Source organism: Oncorhynchus mykiss, chromosome 30 (assembly GCF_013265735.2).
Source record: "Oncorhynchus mykiss isolate Arlee chromosome 30, USDA_OmykA_1.1, whole genome shotgun sequence".
Taxonomy (NCBI): domain Eukaryota; kingdom Metazoa; phylum Chordata; class Actinopteri; order Salmoniformes; family Salmonidae; genus Oncorhynchus; species Oncorhynchus mykiss.
In genome coordinates this window covers 5,033,544-5,039,216 of record NC_050570.1, presented here as the reverse complement: position 1 = coordinate 5,039,216, position 5,673 = coordinate 5,033,544, and positions in this window count along the sequence as shown.

Genomic DNA, 5,673 nt, shown 5'->3' with positions numbered 1-5,673 from the left:
TGTGACCAATAAAATTGGATTTGTTAAAAAATGTATTCTTCTTAGTATTCTTCTTAGTATTAGTATTCTCAGTATTCTTCTTAGTATTAGTATTCTCAGTATTCTTGGAACGCATGTCCCGGTTCGGTACCTATGACAGCTTTCCTGACCGGTAAATGCCACTCTGAGAGAGACAGGTCGCGTTCCAGGCTGACTATAGGCAGCATTTAATGGTTTGCGTGTCAAATTGCTATATCATATGATCAGTCAGGCAACTGCAATGTAGTCAGTCTGGAATGCCTTCGGCCACATTTATGATTACCAGTATGTTCTTGGATCTCTGTGCCATATTCCCCTCCCTTCAAACCTGTTAAGCAACAACTGTGGGCGTGGGAGGGAGTCGGCTGGAGGCTTTTTGTATTAGCGGGTAACCAAACCATCCACTTCTTGGTAACAACCTACATCTAGTGACCTGCCTGGGCCCTGAGGTCAAATATGTCTCTTTATTGGAAGGATTCCACAGTACATGATTTGTAGGCTACTTCGGGCAGGGCTTCTGTGGGTTAAAGCCACACTAATGCTGAGCGATTAACTGGCATTTCGGTTGTATTTTTCATTTTATAAACAACTAATTGACAGATGTTGGTTCAATGATTTCTTTTCCTGTGACCTCAATGCACACCGTGAAGAAGTTTCTCCTAGAGATTAAACACAGATCCAGGCTGAACTGTGCGATGTAGTAGGGAGTTGTAGTTTCCAGCAGGCTAATATTCTTCATAGTTTAATCGCAGAAAACGTGGTAATTAACTACAATGACCATAATCCATTGCACACCTACTTGTCCGTTCTGTGTATATTTTATGCCTGCTACAGAAGAGACAAAATAACTAAATAAGTCATCAAATGTATTATACACTAACTGAAATATTTTATTAAGGTTAAAGTAATTGTGTTGTTACAGCATTCAACCCACATAATGCATAGTGCATTTAATGTAAAAAAAATATCAAAATCAGTGATTTATTTTGAAATAATCGAACGGACACCAAACCGACCTCAAAAAAGCACTAATCGCTCAGCACTAAGCCACGCTTTTTAATTTGCGCAAAGTGGCCAACCAAGGCACCCTAAAAAAAAATGCAGGCAATGCAAGCAAATGCATCACATGGTATTTTCACATACAAATAGAACTCCGGCCTCGATCGCTGAAGCGGCGTTCCAGATCCCTGGAGCGTTCCAGATCCCTGGAGCGGTCCAGATCCCTGGAGCGTTCCATATCCCTGGAGCGTTCCATATCCCTGGAGCGTTCCATATCCCTGGAGCGTTCCAGATCCCTGGAGCGGTCCATATCCCTGGAGCGGTCCAGATCCCTGGAGCGTTCCATATCCCTGGAGCGTTCCATATCCCTGGAGCGTTCCATATCCCTGGAGCGTTCCAGATCCCTGGAGCGTTCCATATCCCTGGAGCGTTCCATATCCCTGGAGCGTTCCATATCCCTGGAGCGTTCCAGATCCCTGGAGCGTTCCATATCCCTGGAGCGTTCCAGATCCCTGGAGCGTTCCAGATCCCTGGAGCGTTCCATATCCCTGGAGCGTTCCAGATCCCTGGAGCGGTCCATATCCCTGGAGCGGTCCATATCCCTGGAGCGTTCCAGATCCCTGGAGCGGTCCATATCCCTGGAGCGTTCCAGATCCCTGGAGCGTTCCATATCCCTGGAGCGTTCCAGATCCCTGGAGCGTTCCATATCCCTGGAGCGTTCCATATCCCTGGAGCGTTCCATATCCCTGGAGCGTTCCAGATCCCTGGAGCGTTCCATATCCCTGGAGCGTTCCAGATCCCTGGAGCGTTCCATATCCCTGGAGCGTTCCATATCCCTGGAGCGTTCCATATCACTGGAGCGTTCCATATCCCTGGAGCGGTCCATATCCCTGGAGCGTTCCAGATCCCTGGAGCGTTCCATATCCCTGGAGCGTTCCATATCCCTGGAGCGTTCCATATCCCTGGAGCGTTCCATATCCCTGGAGCGTTCCAGATCCCTGGAGCGTTCCATATCCCTGGAGCGTTCCAGATCCCTGGAGCGTTCCATATCCCTGGAGCGTTCCAGATCCCTGGAGCGGTCCATATCCCTGGAGCGTTCCAGATCCCTGGAGCGTTCCATATCCCTGGAGCGTTCCAGATCCCTGGAGCGTTCCATATCCCTGGAGCGTTCCATATCCCTGGAGCGTTCCATATCCCTGGAGCGTTCCATATCCCTGGAGCGTTCCAGATCCCTGGAGCGTTCCAGATCCCTGGAGCGTTCCATATCCCTGGAGCGTTCCATATCCCTGGAGCGGTCCAGATCCCTGGAGCGTTCCATATCCCTGGAGCGTTCCAGATCCCTGGAGCGTTCCATATCCCTGGAGCGGTCCATATCCCTGGAGCGTTCCATATCCCTGGAGCGTTCCAGATCCCTGGAGCGGTCCAGATCCCTGGAGCGTTCCATATCCCTGGAGCGTTCCAGATCCCTGGAGCGTTCCAGATCCCTGGAGCGTTCCAGATCCCTGGAGCGTTCCAGATCCCTGGAGCGTTCCAGATCCCTGGAGCGTTCCAGATCCCTTGATAGAAATGTAAACATAACAGCCGTCTCCACTATCACGGGAACATTGCTTTTACATTTAAATAACGCTGTAACTTCAGCAACATGGATTGAATAGAGCCCTTAATTTCTATGATACATTAATAAAAAAAAAAATGTAAACAGGATTTGAGCAAATATCATTTGCCAAGACTAATCATTGCAGATTCAAGAGACTATAACAGAGACAGCAGACTAGACCAGACACAACTCACTGGTCACTATATATTTACTATCAATCTACAGCGCAACTGTGTGACTCTTGGAGAATACGATCGTACTGGTTGTTATATTGCCGGAACAAGGCAAAGATTCCGAGCTCATAAACATGACTCTCTCAACCAATCAGATCAAGCCTTTCGCTAGAGCTGCAGTAACATCTGCTAAACACGTGTATGTGGCCCAATTAAAATGTTGATTTGTGTTTTTTTGATCAAGCATTTAGCTGACGCCGGCAATGCTGCTGTTTTGGCGGGGAGGGAACTGCGTTTGAGCTGTCAAATCGGTGAGCAGTTGCTCACGAAGCCACACCCACCCCCAAGTTCAGAACGAGAAAGTATAGGCCTTACAGAAATAATGACACTCAAATTGGAAATCATTCAACGAAATAATGACGTGTAGATGACATAGCACATTCCAGTGTTCGAAGTGGTAAACAACACTGGATTTCTCTTAATGAGACTCTGTGCAGCCAACGACAATGTCTACTTTAGGTATAATGCCGGGGAGCTGCTTGTTGATTTCACAGCTCTTAACGCAGTTGTTCCACCTCCGACAGCGTCAAAATATCAGCTATGCGGATGTCGGCTGTAGTGGATTTGATTTGAATCGGGCCCTAAGGCTACGTTTATACAGGCAGCCCAATTCTGATGTTTTCCACAAATTGGTCTTTTGATCAATCACATCAGATCTTTTCACATCAGATATTTTTCTGAGCTTTTAGCATGTTCTGCACAAATGACTGATGATTGGCTGAAATAAATTGATAATAAGAAGATTGTGGGAGTTGTTTTGTTAGACTTCAGTGCAGCTTTTGATGTCTTTGATTCATAACCTTTTGCTGAAAAAACTTGTGTTATGGATTTCCATCCTCTGACCTATTATGGAATGAGAGTTAACTATCTAATAGAACACAGAGGGTTTTCATTAATGGAAGCCTCTCTCATGCAAATTCAGTTGACTGTGGTGTACCGCAGGGCAGCCGGTTAGGGTCATTATTGATTTCTGTTTTTACAAATGACCCTCCACTGACCTTGAATAAAACCTTTGTTTCTATGTACGTTGACAATTCAACAGTATACACATCGGCTGCAACAGTAAACTAAATAACAGACACCTAACATAGAACTCCAGTCAGTTTTAAAATGGGTGACTAGCAATAGGCTGGCGCTGAATTATGCTTTTAGTTTTGGAGATATTTTTCGGACAAATTACCCACTCAACGCTAAAACTTGTTTAAGTATTTTATTGAACAATGTGGCTATTGAGCAAGTTGAGGAGACTAAACTGCTGGGTGTAACCCTAGATAGCAAGCTTTCATGGTCAAAACATAGACTCAATGGTTGCTAAAATGGGAAGAGGTCTGGCCACGATAGGGCGTTGCTCTATCAAAGTGTCAGTAACATGCATGTCAGTCTCTCCTGGCTCAAAGTTGAGGAGAGATGACTGCATCCCTATTGGTCTTTGTGCGAGGTGTTGAAGATACCAAACTGTCTGTTCAAGCAGTAGGCACACAGTTCGGACACTCGTTGGTTCAACACAACACATGCCACCAGAGGTCTCTTCACAGTCCCCAGCAAAATATTAAATAGAGCCACGACAACATCCAACTCTCTGCCACCCCAGGTAACTCAAGCTAGGGGACCCCAGGTAACTCAAGCTAGGGGACCCCAGGTAACTCAAGCTAGGGGACCACAGGTAACTCAAGCTGGGGGACGCCAGGTAACTCAAGCTAGGGGACCCCAGGTAACTCAAGCTAGGGGACCCCAGGTAACTCAAGCTAGGGGACCCCAGGTAACTCAAGCTAGGGATAAAAACAGATATAATAACACCTTATGGAGGACTGTGAAGAGACACAGACATTTTGATATATCTTTGTATTGTAACCTGCGCTGTACTATGCATTAGACCTAGATACATGCCACCAGAGGTCTCTTCACAGTCCCCAGGTCCAGTGTGCCTACTGCATGTACTCATATGAAGGCTATGTGTGAAGTTTTAAATGCATGTACATTTCAGTCCTTGACTAAAAAATATTATTTCCGTACTATGTATTGCTTCCTGTGGACCCCAGGAAGAGTAGCTGATGCTTTTCCCCTAATAAATACCAGGACCAATTAGTGGACAAAAGACCAGAATCGAGCTGCCTGTGTAAACGCAGCCTAAGAGGAAAGCAGTTATTATTGCACGTTCAGACGTGAATAGTGTTCATTTAGTTTGATAAGGCTTTTCATGCAAGATATGGCTAAACACTACAGTGATATGGCGATGTATCCATGCAAAGCTACACATTATTTGGTCATGGGGCGGCAGGGTAGCCTAGTGGTTAGAGTGTTGGACTAGTAACCGGAAGGTTGCAAATTCAAACCCCCGAGCTGACAAGGTACAAATCTGTCGTTATGCTGTTCCTAGGCTGTCATTGAAAATAAGAATTTGTTCTTAACTGACTTGCCTAGTAAAATAAAGGTAAAAAAATAAATGTATGGCTTATATATTATATTATTATTATACAAAATAGAGAATTTTAAATGACATGTTACAGGAGTGCAAATACAACTGTCAATTTAAAGCCATTATATTTCCCAACTAGATTAGTTTTTAAAAACCGAATACATCGGGAGTGTTAGGGAGAGGGAGAAACAACGTATAGCTTAATCACCCATGGTTGGTTTATCATTCCATTCCATTAAATAACAAATGACTGTAACTTCTATTTCTAGGAAAAGTCATTGCTAAAACTGTCACAGCATCCAGAATGAAGACGAGGATATTTGAGAAGACTGAATAGGCATTTCGTTCAGGAACTTGTATTTCTGGTACCGTGTAACTGCAAGTCGCAGCACAAAAGTGGCAGCTCCTAT